The 21,139-nt window shown below is 39.5% G+C and overlaps 1 long non-coding RNA gene across 8 annotated transcripts in view; it reads right to left on the bottom strand.

The window, feature by feature from the left end:
- The window catches only part of LOC134737591 (uncharacterized), a 178,820-nt gene that overhangs the window by 117,022 nt on the left and 40,659 nt on the right, over positions 1-21,139 (bottom strand). For 5 of the 8 annotated variants that reach the window (XR_010122615.1, XR_010122616.1, XR_010122617.1 and 2 more), the window contains exon 1: positions 9,327-9,422. The exons of 1 other annotated variant lie outside the window; for it this stretch is intronic. This is a non-coding gene — a long non-coding RNA (uncharacterized LOC134737591). Of the gene's footprint in view, positions 1-9,326; positions 9,426-21,139 lie in introns of those variants that run through there. 2 more of the 8 variants (XR_010122619.1, XR_010122618.1) reach the window with 1 other exon arrangement.

The raw sequence follows: 21,139 nt of genomic DNA on the forward strand, positions 1-21,139 counted from the left end.
GCAAAAAATTGCATTTAAGTTAAAAAAGATAAAGCAAAATTGTTTTTATTTGTGGAGTGCATGATTGTTTATGTAGGAAATCTGATGGAATCTACAACAACCCCTAGAACCAATAAGTAAATTTAGCAAGTTTGAAGAGTACAAGATCAATGCCAAAATCAATTGTATTTCTACATATTAGCACTTGGAAATTGAAATGTAAAAAATACTATTAAAATACATTAAAAGTAATGGTAAAAGCTGCAATTAGTTTTGGACCAACCCAATACTGGAGATAGCATTAAAATATAAAATAATTAGGAATAAATCTGACAAAAGATGGACAAAACTTGTACATGAAAATTATAAAATATTGCTGAGGAAAATGAACTATGACCTAAACAACGGAGAGACAAACCTTGTTCATGGGCCTTAAGGTTTAATATTATTAGATGCCAATTCTACCCAAATTTATCTGTAGCTTCAATGCAATACTAAATAAAATCTTAGGCTTTGTTTTTGGTAATAGTCAAAAGACTGATACTAAAATTCATATCAAACTGCAAAGAAGTTAGAATAGCCAAATCATCTTGAAAAAAGAAAAACGAGATCAGAAGACTTATACTATTTTATTATAAAGAGTTATTATAAAGCGTTTATATAGACTTACTATAAAGGTAATCAGGATGCTTTGGCATTGGTGTAAATATGGACAAATTAATCAATGGAACAGAATAGGCAGTGCAGAAACAGATCCATACATATGACAACGGATGGATATATGGGTACCACACATATGGACAAGTAATATTCAACAAAGGTACAAAGACAATTCAGGGGAGAAAGAATAGTCTTTTAATAAATGATGCTGAGAAACTTTTGCAAAATAATAGAGAACTTGGATCAATACCTATAGTTATATAAAGAAATTAACTCAAAATCGATCATAGACCTAAATGTAAACCTCAAACTATAAAGATATAAGACATAGACACAGATATTTTAGATACAACATAAAATGCATGATACACAAAAGAAAAACATGAAATGATGAACCATTAAAAATATCAACATCAAAACCTATGCTTTTTGAAAGACATTAATTAAGTCACAAACCACCAAATGGGAGAAAATATTTGTAAAGCGTTTATCTAATAAAGGATATATATTCTAGAATATATTTTTTAAACTCTCAGAACTCAATGATAAAAACCAAACAACCCAACTAAAAACTTACTTTAAAAAAATGGGAGAAATATTTGAGCAGATTCTTTCCCAAAGAAGATCCAGGTTGAGCATCCCCAATCTGAAAGTCTGAAATTTGAAATGCTCCAAAATTTGAAACTTTTTGAGGACAACTATTCCACATCTGACCTCATGTGATGCATGCATGAAATTTAAAATATTATATAAAATTGCCTTTGGGCCATGTGTATAAAAGTGTATATGAAACATAAATAAATTTCGTGTTTAGACTTGTGTTTCATTCCCAAGCTATCTTATTATGTATATGCAAATATTCCAGAATTTTTTTTAAAATCTGAATTACAAAACACTTCTGATCCCAAGGATTTTAGATAAGGGATATTCAACCTGTATATGAATGATGAATAGACACATTTTGTTAAGAAAATGAACATTAAAACCACAGTGAGATGCCACTGTTAACCAATTAGAAAGGCTAAAATCTAAAAAGACTAACCATATCAACTAATGAAGATATAGAGGAACTGGAGCTCTCATATATTATTGTTATTACCAATTTGGAAAATAGTTTGGCAATGTCTTTAAAAGTTCAATATCAACCTCCTATATTATCCAAACATTGTACTCCTAGATATTTACTCAAGAGAAAAGAAAGCGTACATCCATACAATGACGCATATATGAATGTTCATAGCTGCTTTATTTGAGACAACCAAATGTCCATAAATAGGTAAATGTATTGTGCTATATCTATTGTATGAAATGATAGTAATTTAAAGGAATGAATTATTTTTACACACAATAATTTTGAGATAAATCTCAAAATAATCATGCAGAGTGAAAGAAGCTAAACCAAAAAGAGTACTAAGTAAATACATGTATTGTAATAGAAAGCGGGTCAGTGATTGCCTGGGAGGAGTGGGTAGGAAGAATAGGAAGGAGGGATTACAAAAAGGCAGGGGGGAAATATTGATCTTTCATCTTCAATTGATGTTCACCATCATGGTTGTGGCAATGATTTCATGGGCTTACACATTTGTCAAGTTGTACAAATTGTACCAGTTTACCATTCATATTTATACCTCAATAAAGCTGTTTTTTGAAAACTATAAAATAAAATATTAAAAAGTATTAAGGAGCCCTATATAAGACAGATAATGCATGTTGGTTGCTTGCAAATTGGATTGAGTCAGATTAAAAATAGAAAAACCAAAGGTTTTTTTTTTCAGCTGTTGTAAAAGGGATTGAGTTATTGATTTGATTCTCAGCTTGGTCGCTGTTGGTGTATATCAGGGTTACTGATTTGTGTACATTCATTTTGTATCTTGGTACTTTGCTGAACTCATTTACAAGTTCTGGGAGCTTTTTGGATGAGTCTGTAGGGTTTTCTAGTTATATGATCATGTCATCACCAAACAGTGACAGTTTGACTTCCTCTTTACCAATTTGGATGCCGTTTATTTCTTTCTCTTGTCTGATTCCTCTGGCTAGGACTTCCATTAGCATGATGAACTGAAGTGGTGAAAGTGGGCATCCTTGTCTTGTTCCAGTTCTCAGGGGAAATACTTTTAACTCTTCCCCGTCAGTATTAATGTTGGCTGTGGGTTTGTCATAGGTGGCTTTTATTACTTTAAGGTACACTTAAGCAAGGAGGTGAAAGACCTCTGCAAAGAAAACTGCAAAATACTGCTGAAAGAAATCATAGACAAAACAAACAAATGGAAACACATCTCATACTCATGGATGGGTAGATTCAATATTGTGAAAATGACCATACTGCCAAAAGCAATCTACAAATTTAATGCAATTCCCATCAAAACACCACCATCATTCTTCACAGAACTAGATAAAACAATCCTAAGATTCATATGAAACTGAAAAAGAGCCCACATAGTCAAAGCAAGACTAAGCAAAAAGAACAAATCTGGAGGCATCACATTACCCAACTTCAAACTATACTATAAGGCCAGAGTCACCAAAACATCATGGCACCGGTATAAAAACAGGCATATGGACCAATGGAACAGAACAGAGAACCCAGAAATAAAGCCAAATACTTAAGTCAACTGATTTTTGACAAAGCAAAAAAACATATATAAAGCGGGGAAAGGACACCCTGTTCAACGAATGGTGCTGGGATCACTGGCAAGCCACGTGTAGAAGAATGAAACTGGATCCTTCTTTCTCACTTTGTACAAAAATCAACTCAAGATGGGTCAAAGACTTAAAACTAAGATCTGAAACCATAAAAATTTTAGAAGATAACTTTGGAAAAACTCTGCTAGACATTGGCTTAGGCAAAGAATTCATGACCAAGAACCCAAAAGCAAGCACAACAAAAACAAAGATAAAGAGATGTGAATTAAACTAAAAAGCTTCTGCACAGCAAGGGAAATAATCAGCAGAGTTCATAGTCAACCCACAGAGTGGGAGAAAATCTTCACAATCTATACATCCAACAAAGGACTAATATCCAGAACTCAAACAAATCAGCAAGAAAAAAACAAAAACAATCCCATCAGAAAGTGGGCTAGGGACATGAATAGGCAGTTCTCAAAAGAAGACCTACAAATGGTCAACAAACATGAAAAAGTGCTCAACATCATTAATTATCAGGGAAATCAAAACCACAGTGTGACACCATCTTACTCCTGCAAAAATGGCTATAAACAAAAAATAAAAAATAAAAGATGTTGGCATGGATGTGTTGAAAAGGGACCACTTTTACACTGCTGGCAGGAATGTAAACTAGTACAACCACTATGGAAAACAGTGTGGAGATTCCTCAAAGAACTAAAAGTATATCTACCATTTGATCCAGCAATCCCACTCCTGGGGATCTACCCAGAGGAAAAGAAGTCATTATATGAAAAAGATACTTGCACACGCATGTTTATAGCAGCATAATTCACAATTGCAAAAATATAGAACCAGCACAAATGCCCATCAGTCACTAAGTGGATAAAGAAAACGTGGTATATATACCCCAGAATACTACTCAGCCATAAAAAGGAATGCAATAATGGCATTTGCAGCAGCCTGGATGGAATTGGAGACCATTATTCTAAGTGAAGTAACTCAGGAATGGAAAACCAAACATCATATGTTCTCACTCATAAGTGAGAGCTAAGCTATGCAGATGCAAAGGCCCAAAAATGATACAATGGACTTTGGGGACTTGGGGGGAACAATGGGAGTGGGGTAAGGGTTAATAAACTACACATTGGGTACAGTGTACACTGCTCAGGTGATGGGTGCATCAAAATCTCAAAAATCACCACTAAAGAACTTATTCATGTAACCAAACACCACGTGTTCCCCAAAATCCTATTGAAATAAAAAAAAAGTAGGTAGAAAACCAATGAAGTAGAAAATATATCTATTGGATACACTTGCAACAGGAGCGATAAAAACAACAAAACACTATCCTTACTCTAGGTTATAGATCCATAGGACAAAAGTTATACCTTAAGGCCACAGTATAGGTAGACATAGTCTTACTTGGAAAAAGTGAACATTCCTTGTGTTTTTCATCAGAAGAGCTGTGTACTCAAGAAGAAAACCAGAACTCTGAACTCTGGCTTTAGGCAGGCAGGAAGGGATTACCTGTCTCTCTGTAGGCTTTGTGCTTTAGGGTCTTGTTGGAGGGTACAACATTTCATCTCTACTGAGGAATACCCATTACTAGGTCATTCCCCACATTCCCAATAACTCCTTCCCAGGAGAAGTGCACTGAGTTATCTGATTAATGAGTTTGGAAACAGAAACAGCTCTCCTCCCTCCTACCTTTCTCTTTGGAACAACCTGCCTTTAGGCTGTATGTATTCTTCTCTGTTCCTCTTTGATAACTTTTTTTTTTTTACAGGAATAGTCCGCCTTCTCCAAATAGTGGAGAAGACAGACATGATTAGATGCTGTCTGAACTGATTAGACACTGTTACGATTAGATGACTGGGTAAGTCTGTGATTCTGGTGTTCAATATTAAGAACTTGCCCCCACAGATTCAAGCTGCAATCTCCTAAATCACTTTTGTCATTAAACAGGGAGGAATTTTTGCCTTCATTTGCTATTTTGTCTTATTTCTCAATTGCTTCAGAGCTTAGTGAGGAATAGGGTTATTATATATTGAGCTCTCTCAAAGGCCTCAGTAAATCTGGACTCCCAAGAGCCAAGCAGAGCTAATGGGTTCTCCCATTGGCCTTTATCATGTGGAAGAAGTGCATTAACTAGGCAGGAAGACATCCCAGAAAGCAGTTCCCAGCCGCAAATAAATATGATTGTAGATTTTTAAAATCTATAATTAAAAAAATCTACAATCCTCTTGTGAACCTAAAATTCTGGCCTTTATTTTATGGTTTAACAGAAATTGAAGTCGAGGATTTGTTTTCATGTTTGGTCTATGTGAATGTTAATTGAAAACAGTGTTCTCTCCCAGCCCTCAGTTTACATCAAGTGTGGGGCTGATTGGCCATTATTAATGAAATACTAGCAACATTGTGTCCACAACTTCTAGGAAACAAAAAAACAACCACCAACGACAAAAACTTCTATTATTTGATCTGCAGTGTTCAGGGAGCCTCTTCCTTTTCAGTTTTACAAGTAAGTATTAAAGAGCTGGACCAAAAAAAAAAAAAAAAATTATTCAACCGGGTGCGGTGGTTCCCACTTGTAATCCCAGCACTTTGGGAGACCAGGTGGGTGGATTGCTTGAGCCCAGGAGTTCAAGACTAGCCTAGGCAACATGGCAAAACCCTGTCTCTACAAAAAAAAAATAATAATACTAATACAAAAATTAGCCTGGTGTGGTGGCACACTCCTGTAGTCTCAACTACTTAGGAGACTGAGGTGGGTGAATCGCTTGAGCCTGGGAGGTCAAGGCTGCAGAGCTGTGTTTGCACCACTGCATTCCAGCCTGGGCCGCAAAGTGAGACCCTGTCTCAAAAGAAAATAAAAATATTCTATTGAAGATGTTCTGACCATATGCACCATTTGTTCCTGCTACGTAGGCCTCTGAAGACTTCCTGGTTCATATCCTTTCTGAGTACTGGTTTAAATTTTTCCTCAATTCATCTAGCTTCCCCATGTCTTTCCATTAAATCCCTTCCTCTGCTTAGGTTAACCAGAATCCCTTTCTGCTGATTGCAACCAAAAACGTAACTGATTCATTTTGCTTAAATAGATATTCAAATCTTTCCATTTACCTCACGAGAGCAAAAGGTGCATTTCTAGATTTCTAGTGAGTGAATACAATGACTAAATCTAAATAGAATGACCATGGTTTCCTCCTGCGAACCTTAAATTTTTTGGAGATTAGGAGGGAGGGTATACTGTGGTTCTCAACATCCAGGCTGTTTAAATGGGAATCAATTTTTTGGACATTCACTCCATGAAGTTGTGTGTATTCCAGGTGCTTACCAGGGTGCCTACCACATTCTAGGCATAAAATTAAAGAACACATTCACCACATCCTTCCAGCAGCATTCACTGTTATGGTGGTGTTTTATCTTGAAGTCTAAGTTCTTTGATAGAAAAGACTGTGAAGTGTTACTTTGTCTACTAAGATACCACACATGGAGATGGCTTCTCTTATTGTCATCCACAGATGATCATGCTCACCTTGCATGCATGTTAAGTGAATTTAAGTTCTATTGTGTATACTGCTGACCATCTTGCACTGGGCTGTATTTTTACGACCCAACTCTTGGTTTTACTTTCACATGAAAAAAGATAACCGAAATTCCCAAATGCCAGATAATTTCAAATTCTACAGTAGTTTTGGAGATTTCTTTAAAAGAAGTATAAACAACATATGCCTTCAAGATCCAAAGCATCTGCTAAAAGCCTTTACACTTTACATCCTTAATCTGTGAGCAGATTATAGAGTAATTCTCTGCCCCTGGAGGATGACTGGTATAGCTGGATAAGCTAGAGACATTACAGTCTGCAATTCCTACCCTGGGGATTAGTAAGGGCTCTCTATGTGCATGTGGTTGAGAGCATTTTGTAAGAAGCTGTCTCTTTAATTTCTAACATGTGTCATAAGCTAGTTTCACTGTCTTTTATGAGACATTACAAATTTCAAATCCCATTCAATCAATGGGCACATTTTGCTTGAGACCATCCTGCAACTTGCCAGCTGAGAAGTTCCTAAATTGCAGTGTCAAGATGGCAGCAAGGTTTCTACAATGCAATATAAGTAGCAAGCTTCCAACTAGGCTTTTCATTCCTTTCATGAGATTATAGCTCTGAATAATGACTGCTTTCAGTTAGTCAGCATACGGCCAATAATCCCATTAGTTCATCAATATTCTACTATTATGTAAAGCAGAACTCTTTTTTTTTTTTTTTTTTTGAGACAGAGTGTCTCTGTCGCCCAGGCTAGAGTGCAGGGTACAATCTCGGCTCACTGCAACCTCTGCCTCCTGGGTTCAAGCAATTCTCCTGCCTCAGCCTCCCAAGTAGCTGGGATTACAAGCACCTGCCACCACACCCGGTTAAATTTTGTGTTTTTAGTAAAGACAGGGTTTCACCATGTTGGCCAGGCTGGTCTTGAACTGCTGACCTCAGGTGATCTGACCGCCTCAGCCTACCAAAGTGCTGGGATTACAGACATAAGCCACCATGCCCAGCCTGAAACAGAATACTTCTCATGGTGAATGTTTGAGTCCTCTAGATGATCAAAAGTAAACTATACATCTATCGAAGATACTCTAGTTTGCTTGCTTCAAGATAATTTGAAGGCCTCACCTGATCATAGAAATCTCATAAAATGGGACAAATGATTTCAATCTAGTCTGTATACCTCCAAACTGTCATTAAAAAAATACAGGTTCCAGTATTTTTAAAGTATTCATTGAAGTATACCAGTAATTTTTGAGGACGGATTTGCATTGTCTATCTTCTAGTTGTATTTGTTTGATTAAGAGACACTTTTGTCCAGAAAGATATTCAATGTGTGAGCATTATAGATAGAACTTGACTGCTTCAAAACTTCTCTGGCTCCCCTCACCTACACTGTACCCTAAATTTACTGCATCCTGCAAGGTCAGGAAGGCAACTAGACCAAGTTTTCCCTCCTTTCCTCCAACTCCACTCTCATTAGCTACTATCCTCCCTGGAATACATAACATTAATAGTTCTTTATTTGCCTAGTCTATTTTAAGCCACCAACAAATGGAAGCCACTCTTCTGAACCTCCTATTGCAGCAATTCCCCAGAATTGAAAAAAAAAATAAAGGCCATCTGTTGTCTCAACTATCTGTGGAGCTAAAGTAAAGGCTTTAACTTAATGCTCTTCAGCAGAGCAATAGGAAAACATCCATCACCCAGTGACAGGTTAGGTCGACTGTCCCAACAGATGGATGTCTGCCGTTGCACACATTAAGGAAACAGAGTTCATCACTCCAAGGATACAATAAAATCTCAGAACTTCAAGAAACTAAGAACTACTGCAAAGGGGACAGATTCTTCCAGAATACAAAAGCTATTTCCTAATTGTGCACCTGGTGCATTCCAAATTCACATTAAACTCTCAGGCCTTGGTGTTGCAGACTAGGTTATTGCTCTGAGGTACTAGATGCATTAGGCTTTTGACCTTTCAACTCCTGAGAATTAGCAAAACTTCTCTGATTGCTCACCCTGTGTGGAGGCAAGCTGGCTCTGAGAGCCTGAATTGAAGGCCTGGAAAAGTGGTGAGAGGCAGTTCCATGACAGAACTGACATATTCAGGATTTCTGTGCAGCAGCCTCAATTGAATCACTCTCTTCCCTTCTCTGACACTCAAACTTTCTCTCAATCTTGTTCTAATTTGGCCAGAAGAGAGAAGTCTCTATCTTTCCCATCACTGAAGCTATAAATCTGCCTTTACCCACACCCATTTTCTCAATCTAGTTATGAAAAGTAATCACTGTTAATATTTAGTGAACATTTATTACAGAACAGGCAATGTCCTAAGTACTTCACATACATAAGCTCATTTGGTTCTCAAATAGCTCTGTGTGATAAGTAATTATATTATCACCATTTTATTGGATGAGGCCACTGAATACAGAGAGTTCAGGCAACTTGCTTAGTCACACAGCCAGGAGGTCTCAGAGCCAGAATTCAAATTCAGGTATTCTAACTACAGAACCCGTCTTACCTGCTGCACTGTACTGACTGAGGAGAGCCACCTGCTGTGGATGAGTGCCTCCTCCTGTGCTCTCATGCCATCCTTCAGCAAAGATTGAGTGAGAACCGACTCTGTGTCTGGGCTAGGTTCTGGGATATAATGATATGCAAAAACAGATACTAAAGAGGTAGTCAGCCAAGCGCAGTGGCTCATGACTGTAATTCCAGCAATTTGGGAGGCCAAGGCAGGCAGATCACTTAGGCCCAGGAATTCAAGACCAGCCGGGGCAACATGCCAAAACCCTGTCTCTACAAAAAATAATTTAAAAAAAAGTAGCTGGGCGTGGTGGTGCATGTCTGTAGTACTTGGGAGGCTGAGATGGGAGAATCACCTGAGCCCAGGAAGTAGACGCAACAGTGAACTGTGATTGTGCCACTGCACTCCAGCTTGGGCAACAGAGTAAAACCTTGTTTCAAAAAAGAGGTAGTTGTGCTAACTCATATGTAATGAATGAAAAAGTGAGAAAGGAATACACTATTAAGAGCACATATAATGAAAGGAACTTGCCCTAAACAGGGGGGATCAGAGGAGGCTTCCCAAGAGGATATATGTTTAAGCTGAACAATGGAGAATGAACGGGGGTTACCTTGGGCAAGAGGAGCAAGGACAGTCATTATGGAGGGAAGCAGGAGATATCAAAGATGAGCCCAGGCTTGCGGTTGGCTCATCTAAGGGCCACTAGTTACTCACTCTTTTCTGAAGATGAACACATAAGCAATTTCTTGATCTTTACCTTTGACTGAAAGTCCTTCATCATATAGTATTTTATGTATTTTGTACTTTTATATATTTTAACAAAATATTAAAATGTATAATATAAATATATATTTATACAAATATAAATACATATACACACACACACACACACAGCTCCATCCAAAAGAAGGAAACAAGAAAACCACCCCTGAAACATTGAGAAATGGCATGGTGAAGAGGGAAAAGCAATGAATTAGGACCCAGAAATCCATAGGTTTAGTCCTGGCTGAGCCATTAGCTTACTGTTGCCCTTGGCCTTGGTTTCTCCATCTTTAAGATGGAGGTAGTAGTGCCTGCCTTAGTTCGCCCTCCAGAGTCACTGCGAAGATTAAATGCTATAATCTATAAGGGGGAAAACTTTGAAAACATTCTCATGCTTTGGCTAAGAGCTTTGGAAAGCACTTAGTTACGTGGAGATTCCAGGGAAGTTTCCTTCAGTTTTCTCTGCATTATTAGATTTCTTGTTGTAGAAAAGTGTGTGTGCTTTGTGAACCAGGTTTTCAGAGCCTCCAGATTTCCTTAAGTACAGCACATGTCCCTGAGGGTATATGGCACACACTTCCCTTTTAACAACTGCACATTTCACTTAATGTTTAGTGTTTCCGCTTCAAAATGAATGCTACCCCATGGCTGGTGTGGGTGAATAGTCCACGCTGGTCTTAGTTCAGTTTGTGTCAGTGATTAGCTCAGCTGAAATTGGTTGGGAAAGGAGGAGAACGCTGTTCAGCTTGATAAAAATAAAGTACATTCTTTCAATAAAGAGGGAGTGAACAGAAAGCAATTGACTATAGAGAAGGCAGGTGACCTAACAACTACAGAAGAGAATTTAAAGTTTGGCATTGGAGGCCACTGGCTTCCAATTCTAATGTGACATATTGAATTGTGTGACTTGGACATGCACACACATACATATACACGGGTACATGTTTATGTTTCTATACATATTTCTGCATGAATATGTAAATATCTGTGTATTTATATTCATAATGCACTCTAAAGTTCAAAGACTCTGAGCCATATTAGTGTAGTTGTATAATTTAAGATGATTTTGTTATTAAAAAATTGGAACTTCTACCTATTTAAAACTTATTTCTACTGTTTTAAGTGAAAATTTTTGGTTGTAAACAGCAGACAGCCATTCAAAGGAAAAAAATCATTAAAAGGTCCCCACTTTTTTTTGAGAAGCAGTCTTACTCTGTCACCCAGGCTGGAGTGCAGTAGTGCAATTATAGCTCCCTGCAGCCTCAAACTCCTGGGCTCAAGTGATCCCCCTTCCTCAGCCTCCCAAGTCGCTGGGACTACAAGCACACATTCCCACACCTGGCTAATTTTTAAATTTGTTTTAGAGCTGCATTTCACTGTGTTGCTTAGGCTGGTCTCGAACCTTTGGGCTCAAGCATTCCTCCTGCCTCAGCCTCCCAAAGTGCTAGGATTACAGGCAAGAGCCACTATATCCGGCTCTTAAAAGGCTTTTGAGTAGATCGTGGAATTGCCAGGTGCCTTAGAGAAGATTCTGAACTCTATAGCCAGGAACAGTGCTCAGAATCAAATTGCAGATCCTTTCTGGTGAGGACATCATGGCTGCTTATGATCCCTAGATTCTATGGGCAGCTGCCACCACTACCAGAGTCTTCCTTGCAATGCGAGCTTCTTGCATCATGACTTCTAGATTCCAAGTCTGCAAAGGGTACATATTCCTGGGGAACCTGGGTCACATGCTCGCGCCTAGCTCTAGAGAAACTTGGGAAACAATAAGTATGTATGCAGCATTTTTAACTTCTGTACTAGTTGATAACATGAGCTTCCACCAAGAATCCTAAAGCATGGAAGTCTTCAAATATGGAAGAAGTTCTGATGTTTATTGGACAACCAAAAAGAGTGACATTTGTGTACCATGACAGAGTAGTGCTAATAGATGCTAATTCCAAAGATAAGAGGCTGAGCCTGGCTTCAGTCTTTAAGAAAGTATTTGAAAAACAGAGTCTATACAATGAATTCCTGGTTTTAGGAAAGCTGCACAGTCTCCCAGGAATACCCTGACTGATTAGAGCAGTAAGAAAGCAACACAGCTCAGGCCTATGGAGCAGATACTTCTAGAAAAGTTTCAACAACAGAAACCTGATTTAAAAAAAAAAGCATAGCCATTGATATAAAACATATGACACATATCTTAGTTGGACTCTCAAAACATTTCTCACTTCTCTACAACAAACAATGCTTCCAAAAATGGCCCATCCCCTGTCTCTAGGAGATGAATTGGATTCAACTCACCCCATTTGAGAGCACATTTGGTAGAGTTCATGTACCAAGCCCTTCCTGTGGGCTGAGGAACTTCCCACCTTCCACTGTTCCATAGTGGGGATGAATTCATTTGGTAAGCTGTAAAAAACTCCTGGTCATTAAATGAAGTTTGCTCTGCCTTGGGTCAAAAATAAAAAGGCCTATTGCCTCTTAAATTACCATGTCTGAGGCCATTTGTAGTAGTTCCTTGCTATTCTTGAGGGGGACAAAGGCATGATCCTCTGCAAAAGTGGTAGTTATGCTCTTTTAGTAGCCACCTCCTTGACACAGGTGGGGAGGCTTAGTTGGGTGAGGGGCCCCAGCTAAGCAAACCTCTGGGAAGGCCCAGCCCGGGCATAGCCAGTGTGTCCTCATGCCAAGATCTTCCCAGAATGAGTCTTGGGAGGATTTAGGTCTCTGAGTGTGGAAAGCTGGGCAGGAGCCAGCACACCTTCTCCAGAGGCACAGAAACTTGGGGGCACAGTACCAAACAGCCATTCTTTCTTTACCTAGTCTCTAGTTACCCTTTGGAAAAAAAGATTTTAGTATCCGTTTTAACATCCCACAATTGCAGAGTGGCCACCTGTCATCTCTCGCCACAGATCCACAACCACAGTCCCCCCAGAGTCTCTGACAGAAGGTCCTGCTTGCAGAGGGAGCAATTCAGCAGGCCTTTGGAAGGCAGCCGAGCAGCAGCAGGAGGCCTATTAAATCCACAATTTCAGAATCTCAGGGTGGGCATTTTCTTGTGGCGTATTAAGTAACACACCTACTCAAGTTACTGTGTGAACTCAGTGGACAGCTGCCCTTTCAGTGAGAAGCGTATGCTTGCACTGCGCTGTCTCCACCCCCACCACCCCCAAGTTCAATCACAGACCCTTCAGAGATGTTTGGCCTGAGAAGAGCAGTGGAAATGGAGTGAAGCTTGGATGAAGATGTCGAAGGCCAGGAGTCATCCTGTAATGAAGAGCTCCAAATGCCTGGGGGTTCACCCAAGGGCCAGAACCAGAGAACAGTTGCATTTACCCAAAAGAGAGATAGACGCAGGTAGAAGAATCCACTCGAAGTGGAAATGGCCTCTTTCTCATATTTGCCCTTGAAAAAATATGGGAGGAAGAACGGGAAATGGTGGCTCCGAGAATTGATTCTCAAGTCAGAATCATGTGCACTCAAATCACTTAAAGAATTGGCATGACCTTGGACAAATCTTGCTTACTCTCTCTAAGTTTTGTTTTTCTCTATCATGATAAGAAATACTATGGTCGTGAGAAATAAATGAGATATTAAATGTAAAACAGGCCGGGCGCAGTGGCTCACACCCGTAATCCCAACACTTTGGGAGGCAGAGGTGGGCGGATCACCTAAGGTCAGGAGTTTGAGATCAGCCTGGCCAACATGGTGGAACCCTGTCTCTACTAAAAATACAAAAAAGTAGCTGGGCGTGGTGGCGTGCTCCTGTATCCCAGCTACTCGGGAGGCTGAGGCACAAGAATTGCTTGAATCGGGGAGGCAGAAGTTGCAGTGAACTAAGATCACACCACTGCACTCTAGCCTGGGCAACAGAGTGAGACCCTGTCTCAAAAAATAAATAAATAAATAAATAAAATAAATGTAAAACAGGTGATACCTATAAAGTACATACTTTCCGTATCAGTTATTTTAATATTTTCATGGATAGTGGTTAAACTGGTGTGGTGACTATGTCCCTCTTTCCTCCACTTGGTAAATAAGATATATTTTCCTTTAAGGTAGGGTCATGTACTGTTTGTATTTAATGTTTTTATTTCATAGTGTGTTTCTATTTAATGAAAAACTTAAAGGAAAACTTCACTGTGTGCCTCTTGCTTTGTGCATTGTAAAATGGATGCTGTCTTCATAGAATTTCTTCCTGAAAGGGATTCTGATGGAACTAAACAAGAAGAATTCTATGTGAGAGGGAAAATTCAGAACCCGAAAAGGAAACCCAAAAAAGAAGGTAAGTAAAGAGATGGAAGTGTGTGGAAATACCATTTACTAATACACTCCTTTCACTCCTCTATAGACTGAGTAATACAACATTGACCAATATAGAGCGTCGTGGAAATGCTCATGCGTAATGGAAGTAATGGTCAGACTTGAACAGAGCTTACCTTTGCTTTCATTGGGCATCCCCTTCATAGCATTGAGGCCAGCTTTCTGCAGTGAAGGAGAAGGGGATGAAATATAGATTGCCAGGCCTTTGGGGACTCTGAGGAATGAGAGGTACTTAATAAGAATGAAATTCATCCTGGTCGTATTACACTGCCCTCTTCCATCTCTCATATCATGAAGTAAGTTTGGCAAGAGAGTAGAAGAAAGAGAGAATCAGCTTAAATAATGGGGAAGGAAATCTGTTCCTGGGCAATTTTTTGGCAAGTTTGACAATAAATAACGAGTGAGATAATGAGACTAGCTCAGTAATTCTCTGACTTTCTCATCCTTTATCCCTTCAGAGAGCCTGTTTGGTCTCTCCCACTAAGCGGAGAGCTGTAGGAATAGCTTTCCTTTGTTTTACTTCAGAAGGAAAATATGCTAAGGGAGACAAGAACAGACCTAGGAGGCATAGAAAGTGAACATGAACAAAGGGTGGTGTCAAAGAAAAAGGGACTTTGGCAGATCTGTGATCTGGAAAAAGGGGAATCAGAGGGGATCCTGTGGAAGGAAAAGAATCTACTAATGCATTTTACATCAAATTTCTGTTCAGATTCTGACAGCTCTGATTTCTTTAAATCTTTTGCAATTTCCCCACAGCCTTTCGACATACTGTGACTCCCAACCTGAAAACATTTGACAACACGGGTTATATGAATAAACAACAGAAAAACCCTGTGCTCCAAACTTGAGTCTTTTAAAAGCCTTTGCTTCTGACATTTCCTACTTTAAAAAATAAACGCCTTTCTTCTTAAGGAACACTAGACAATGAGAGCAGATTTTTAAATTTTAATTTTTTTTAATGAAAATCCTATTCAGATGCACACTGATTCACAGGAGATTTGAAATGTCTCCAATTACCAATTTGGAATTTTAAGCATATCTTAGAATCATAGACGTCTAGACATGGGAGGTATCATAGAGGCCAACTCATTCAGAGTCCATCTGTTGCAAGAATCCCCTACGTGTGTAACAATTGGATGGTAATTGACCTAGGCATGCAGAACTCAGTAATTTTCAATGCAGATCGTTCCTTTGTTGAGAAGCCATCATGTCAGAAGGTTCTTTATTATAGAGTCAAGTCTACCTCTGCTCCTTCACCCCAATGTTTACCCATTGGCCCTAGTTCTGTCCTTTATAAGTTCACATCACAACTCTACAATTAATAACTCTTCTATGTAATTTCCCTTAAAATATGTGAAGACAGTTCTCATTTCCCTCATTAGTTTTCTCTTTTCCAGGTAAAGAGATGGGTCCCTTCTCTGTACTCATTCCTGAATTGATACAATTTCCAGACAATTCCTCATCCCCATAACTCTGTAGAAGTTTCTTTCTTCCTTCACTTTTTTTTATTTTACAAGGCAAACTTTCCTAGAAGAGCAAAGACAACATTCTTTTCCAAGATCTGATTGGGCTTAGCCATTTCGTACACATTATGGCATGTGATAGTGGACTATAAAAATTTTTATTGCTGTGCATTTGAATAAAGGATGACTGCATTTGTTAAGCAAGCTCTTTCCAAACAAGTAATAATAAAAACTTTACAGCATCCCACTTCATCACATAACTTTTTAATGCTGCTCCTTTTGTTCGGTTTTGGTTCTGGTTTTCAGTCCTTCTTCACTTTTTTTCCCCTTGAACTATCAGAGTTATTCTGGAAATTCCCACAGAGAGTTTCAAGTTGGAAGCCTGGTCCTAAAAGGTCTTTTTCTTGAGACCCTCTCCTGGATTTGGACCATGAATCAGACAGAAATAATGATGCCATCTGCCTGGTAGGGCCCAGTGCAGTGCATATGTGCAGTATAAAGTCAGTTTATGTATGGTTTGAAATTGTATCCCAGGGTTTGGAAAATGCAGAAGTTTATGTGGTGGATATCATGACCACACATGAGGTGTTGTGAAGATACATATGTATCTTAAAATATACATATCTACAAGAATATACATATCTGTATATATGTATAATGGAAAGCTTTAAACTATCAAAGCCTTCAGGCAAATATTTTATGGCTATCTAATGGTGGGTATTTATAACTTAGCCTCTTGACTTCAGAAGTTGAGATTTGGCACTGCAAACACCAAGTAAATACCAGGCATGATTAGTGCAGAAACTTCATGCCATTGGCATTAAAAAAAACTAAGATGGTCTTACTTCAAACATTTGTTCCAATGTATAGAAGAAGTACTAATATTTTTTAAGGCGCCAGGGCTGATTTTGAGATGCCTTTCTCTGGGATTCTGATTTTAAACATTTACCTTTGGGCTTAAAAAAAATCTCTGTCTGTGAAAAGAATAGGATATGTTAAAAGACTTAAAGAAGTCTTTCCCTCTTCATTACCCACAGCCTCTCTTCAAAATATTATCAATATTTGTGGGTATGCTGGGAGTAAGAGGATAAGCTGGTCAGTGTAGCTTTAGTTAGAGGGAAAAACTCTGTAACTACTTTAAGGTATCAAATGGGGAACAGTTGGAAAAGCAAGCTTGATTAAAGACAGCTAACATCATTTCAGGAAGGGGAGTCGTGCCTAACTAATTTGTTGGAATTCTTTGAGGAAATCGCTGCCCCAGTGAGCTGGATGGGGGAAGGGAGGAGATTATAGACTGAGTTTTTCAGAAAGCACTCTACAGAATTCTCCACTGTTGGTTGAAATGTTTAAGGTCTGAAGTCATGGAAGTGTAGGACAATCGGCATATTGGACTAAAAACTGGCAAAAGGGGAGGAAAGAAAGGGTAACTATGGACAGAAAACAGGCTGTGTCAGCCTTGAAAACAGGATCATAAAAAGGATTAAAAAAAGTGAGAGGGTATTTTTAAAAAGAGAGAGAGGGAAGCTGTACTTGGCATTTGAACTGGAGCTTTCAGAGAACACTAAAGGTGTCCCTCTGGGAAGTTTATCTGGAAGGGAAGTGGGGAGTGGGGCGGGGGTGGGGTAAAGAGAACAAAAGAGAAAATTCACCCATAAGCAGACAGATTCTTCTTTTGGGGACTTCCACTTGGAAGGGCACTGTATCACCACGTCCTGGTTGTCAGCCTGAGCTACATGGTACATTACTTTTTTCTTGAGAGTCTCCAGAATAAATCCACCAAGCAATTCGATTTATTTAAACCCTAACGTAGCATGAACTCAGAGTGATCGGAATATGTTCCAAGATGAAACTACCTTTTCCCTTTCTGAAGCTGTTTACAGATAAGAAGAACATTAATAAAGCAGTATTTCATATGTCACTGTCAATGATTTGATACCCTGTTGCCCAGAGATGGACAATTCTGACAGGGGATTATGTGGCCCTAGCTGCAATGCCCTCCTACAACCCACTTCCCACCCACTCCCGCTTCTTCCCTTTCCCCGAACTCCCTACTTCTCCCCATCCCCCCCACTTCCCTCCCTTCAACTTTCCTGGGATTTGAGTGTTCCTCTGCTTGTTAGTGTCTCCAGCAGGTCCCAGGGAAGGAAAGCAAAGATTGATCACAGTTAGGTATTTGTTTTCAGGCCCTGTATACCTTCTACGAGACAAGGTGAAACTCCAAGAGTAACCAGTTAACCTTCCTTTGAGAGTTTTGTTTTGTAGGGTTATAGAAAAAACAATTTCCTGCCCACATGTACCTCAAATAATCCCCGTCACAGATCTGGATAAAATATGAATTTTCTCTAAAAGAGTCAGCCAATTAAACCTTTGTTTAGAATTAGATTAACACATTTGGGAAAGGAGACCCTCAGGAAAGTAAATTCTGATGAAAAATCAGAGGCAAAGAGGGAAGCATTTTTAAAGAACCAGTGCTCAGGGACCAGACAGGTAGCACTGATGAGCAAAGGAGTGAGTGCAAGACAGGGGGGATGGGAAGCCTGTGGTGCCTGCAGAGCCCACACCACCCAGGGAGAAGTGTTCACATCCAGAGACACCTGCAGCCTTGGGCTGGCTAAACCAACCTTTCTGCAGGCTGGATTAGGCCCTTAGACTGCATCTATGGGACCTCTATGTTAGAGCAATGGTTTCCAAACCTTTGAGGATGGGGACCACTTTTCAAAGTAAAAAATCTGAGGTTTCCCAATATAGTCATTTCATATCCATTGATTAAGAAAATTTACCAGGCATGGTGGCTCACACCTGTAATCCCAGCACTTTGGAAGGCCAAGGTGGGTGGATCACTTGACGCCAGGAGTTCAAGACCAGCCTGGCCAACATGGTGAAACCTTGTCTCTACTAAATAAACAAAAATTAGACAGGTGGGGTGGTGTGTGCCTGTAATCCCAGCTACTCTGGAGGCTGAGGCACAAGAATCACTTGAACCTGGGAGGTGGAGGTTGCCGTGAGCCGAGATTGTGCCACTGCACTCCAGTCTGGGCAACAGAGCGAGACTCCATAAAAAAAGAAAAGAAAATTCATAAGAACAAAAAGTTTTGATGCATTATTGTAATGTGTGAAAATGAATTTCATTATACCCACTGAGCCTGGTGCTGCAAACATGAGATTAAAGATAGAATAGCCCCTCCCCTGGTCTAATGGGTGAAGTAACCAAGCAAACAGGTGATCAACAAAGATTCTTTGTTGATATAAAAAAAAGTGAGACATGATGCTGCGTGGTCACATAGGAAGGGCGTCTAGCTAAATCTTGGCAGAGTTCAGCAACAACTTCCCCAAACATGTGGCAACTTAGCACATCTTTGTGACTAAAGTGTAAGTGGCAGCTGGCCAGAACTTGGCATATGTGGGGGTATTTTAAGGAAGAGAGAAGAGCATATGCAAAGGTTCTGTGGTGAGAGGACAGGTTTCCCTCCAGGAAATGAGTAGGTCAGTACTCAGTACAGCTAGAATAGAGTGAGGAGAAAGAGAGATAGAGAGAAAGAGAGAGAGAGAGTGGAGGGAGAGAGAGAGAGAGAATTAAATCTAGAAAGGAATGCAAAGGACAATCATTGAGCAATCTATATGTGTTATCCTCACGGCATATTTACATGGCTCTAAATTAAGGATTACATGACTATATAAATCTTAGCGAGCTGGCAAGAATTCCAAGTCTCCCTTAGGTTGGAACTTCACACTTTAGAAACCAAATGCACAGCAAGAAGAGCCATATAGCTCAGTACTATAATAGTTGGTCAGGGCTGCCACAACAAAGGACCACCAACTGAGTGGCTTACACAATAGAAATTTAGTGTTTCACAGTTCTAGAGGTTAGAAGTCTGAAGTCAAGGTATTAGCAGAGTTGGTTCCTTCTGAGTGTAGTGAAGGAAAGATCTGTTCCAAGGTTCTCTTCTTGACTTGTTGATAGCTGTCTTCATGTTTACATTGGTGTTCTGAACCCTGTATAAGTTTCTGCCTTTAATTTTTATAAAGACACGAGCCATATTGGATTAGGGCCAATCCTAATGATTTCATTTTAACTTGATGGCCTCTGCAAAAACCCTGTATCCAAAATTAGGTGACATGCTGAGGTACTGGGGGTTAGGACTTCAACATGGGAATTTTGTGAGAATCAATTCAACTCATAAGACCCAGGTTAAGTTGCTCAAAGAGGGCTGGGGGACCCAGAGCATTTGGTAAGGTGTCAGAGGTTCTTGGGTACCTGGAGGGCAGCAGGATGAGGAGACACAACAAAGGAAGAGGAGAGGAACGAAGGGGCTGCGGAGTCCAGACTTGGCTCTTTTCCTACTCTTGCCTTGATTTGGCCCAACTCCACAATCCTTGAAAGGCAGGCTGTACCCAACCACAGGGAGTAATCATTGCTTTTTACAGATAAGGAAGAGGTTGAAGTCACTTCCTTTCTCTGCCTTTGCACTGTCTAACAACCATCTTGCTGATAAAGAAGACCTCCAAATAAATTCCTCCCTCTTGTCACGGGAAAGCCTAGTCCAGACTCAATTTTGACTTTGGATCTTTGACGAGATTCACCTAATTAGAGTATTTCTCACAAGGGATGTGGTCTTCACTCCCCAAAAAAATAGTCTCCTTCCTTGGGTTTCAGCCTAACTTAGGCTGTCATAATTTTGTACTGTCAAAAAAATCCCATAGAAATAGCCACTTATCCACTCAATGTGGGCAAAAACAAATCAAATGAAACAAACACAAAGAAGGCAGATTCCAGTTCTGTATGTGGAGCTCCTCAAGAGAGGGCAGTTAATAAAAACCAAACTACTTGAGGGGGATTTTGATACTTATTTTTTAAGGCTTGCTTAGGCACAACAGAATCAAAGTTTCTCTGTGCCTCTGTGGGCAGCATCTTATTAATTGTCTTGAGGAATTCTCTGTAAAATGTTTGTTGATTTAAACCCTCCTATTATTTTTATTTAATTTCCAGATGTGCTCTGATGTTCTTTGGAAAATAAGCCCTCACGATTAATATCCCCAGCAATGTTCAATCAGTAAAGATTCTGGGACTATATGTGATATTTCTGCTTGTTCTCAGGGTCTACTTAATCTCTCCCCTCCCCACCTCCAACAAGAAATGATAATTCATTGTACCAGGTAAGAGAGGAGAAAGCAAGATTTTAAAAAATGATAAAATGGTAACTTTCTGAAAAGCAAGTGAGGTGGGATGGGTTTTCTTTTTCTTTCCTTTCCTGGTGACTACCCATGATGGAG

The sequence above is a fragment of the Pongo pygmaeus genome, chromosome 10 (genome assembly GCF_028885625.2).
Source record: "Pongo pygmaeus isolate AG05252 chromosome 10, NHGRI_mPonPyg2-v2.0_pri, whole genome shotgun sequence".
Taxonomy (NCBI): Eukaryota; Metazoa; Chordata; class Mammalia; order Primates; family Hominidae; genus Pongo; species Pongo pygmaeus.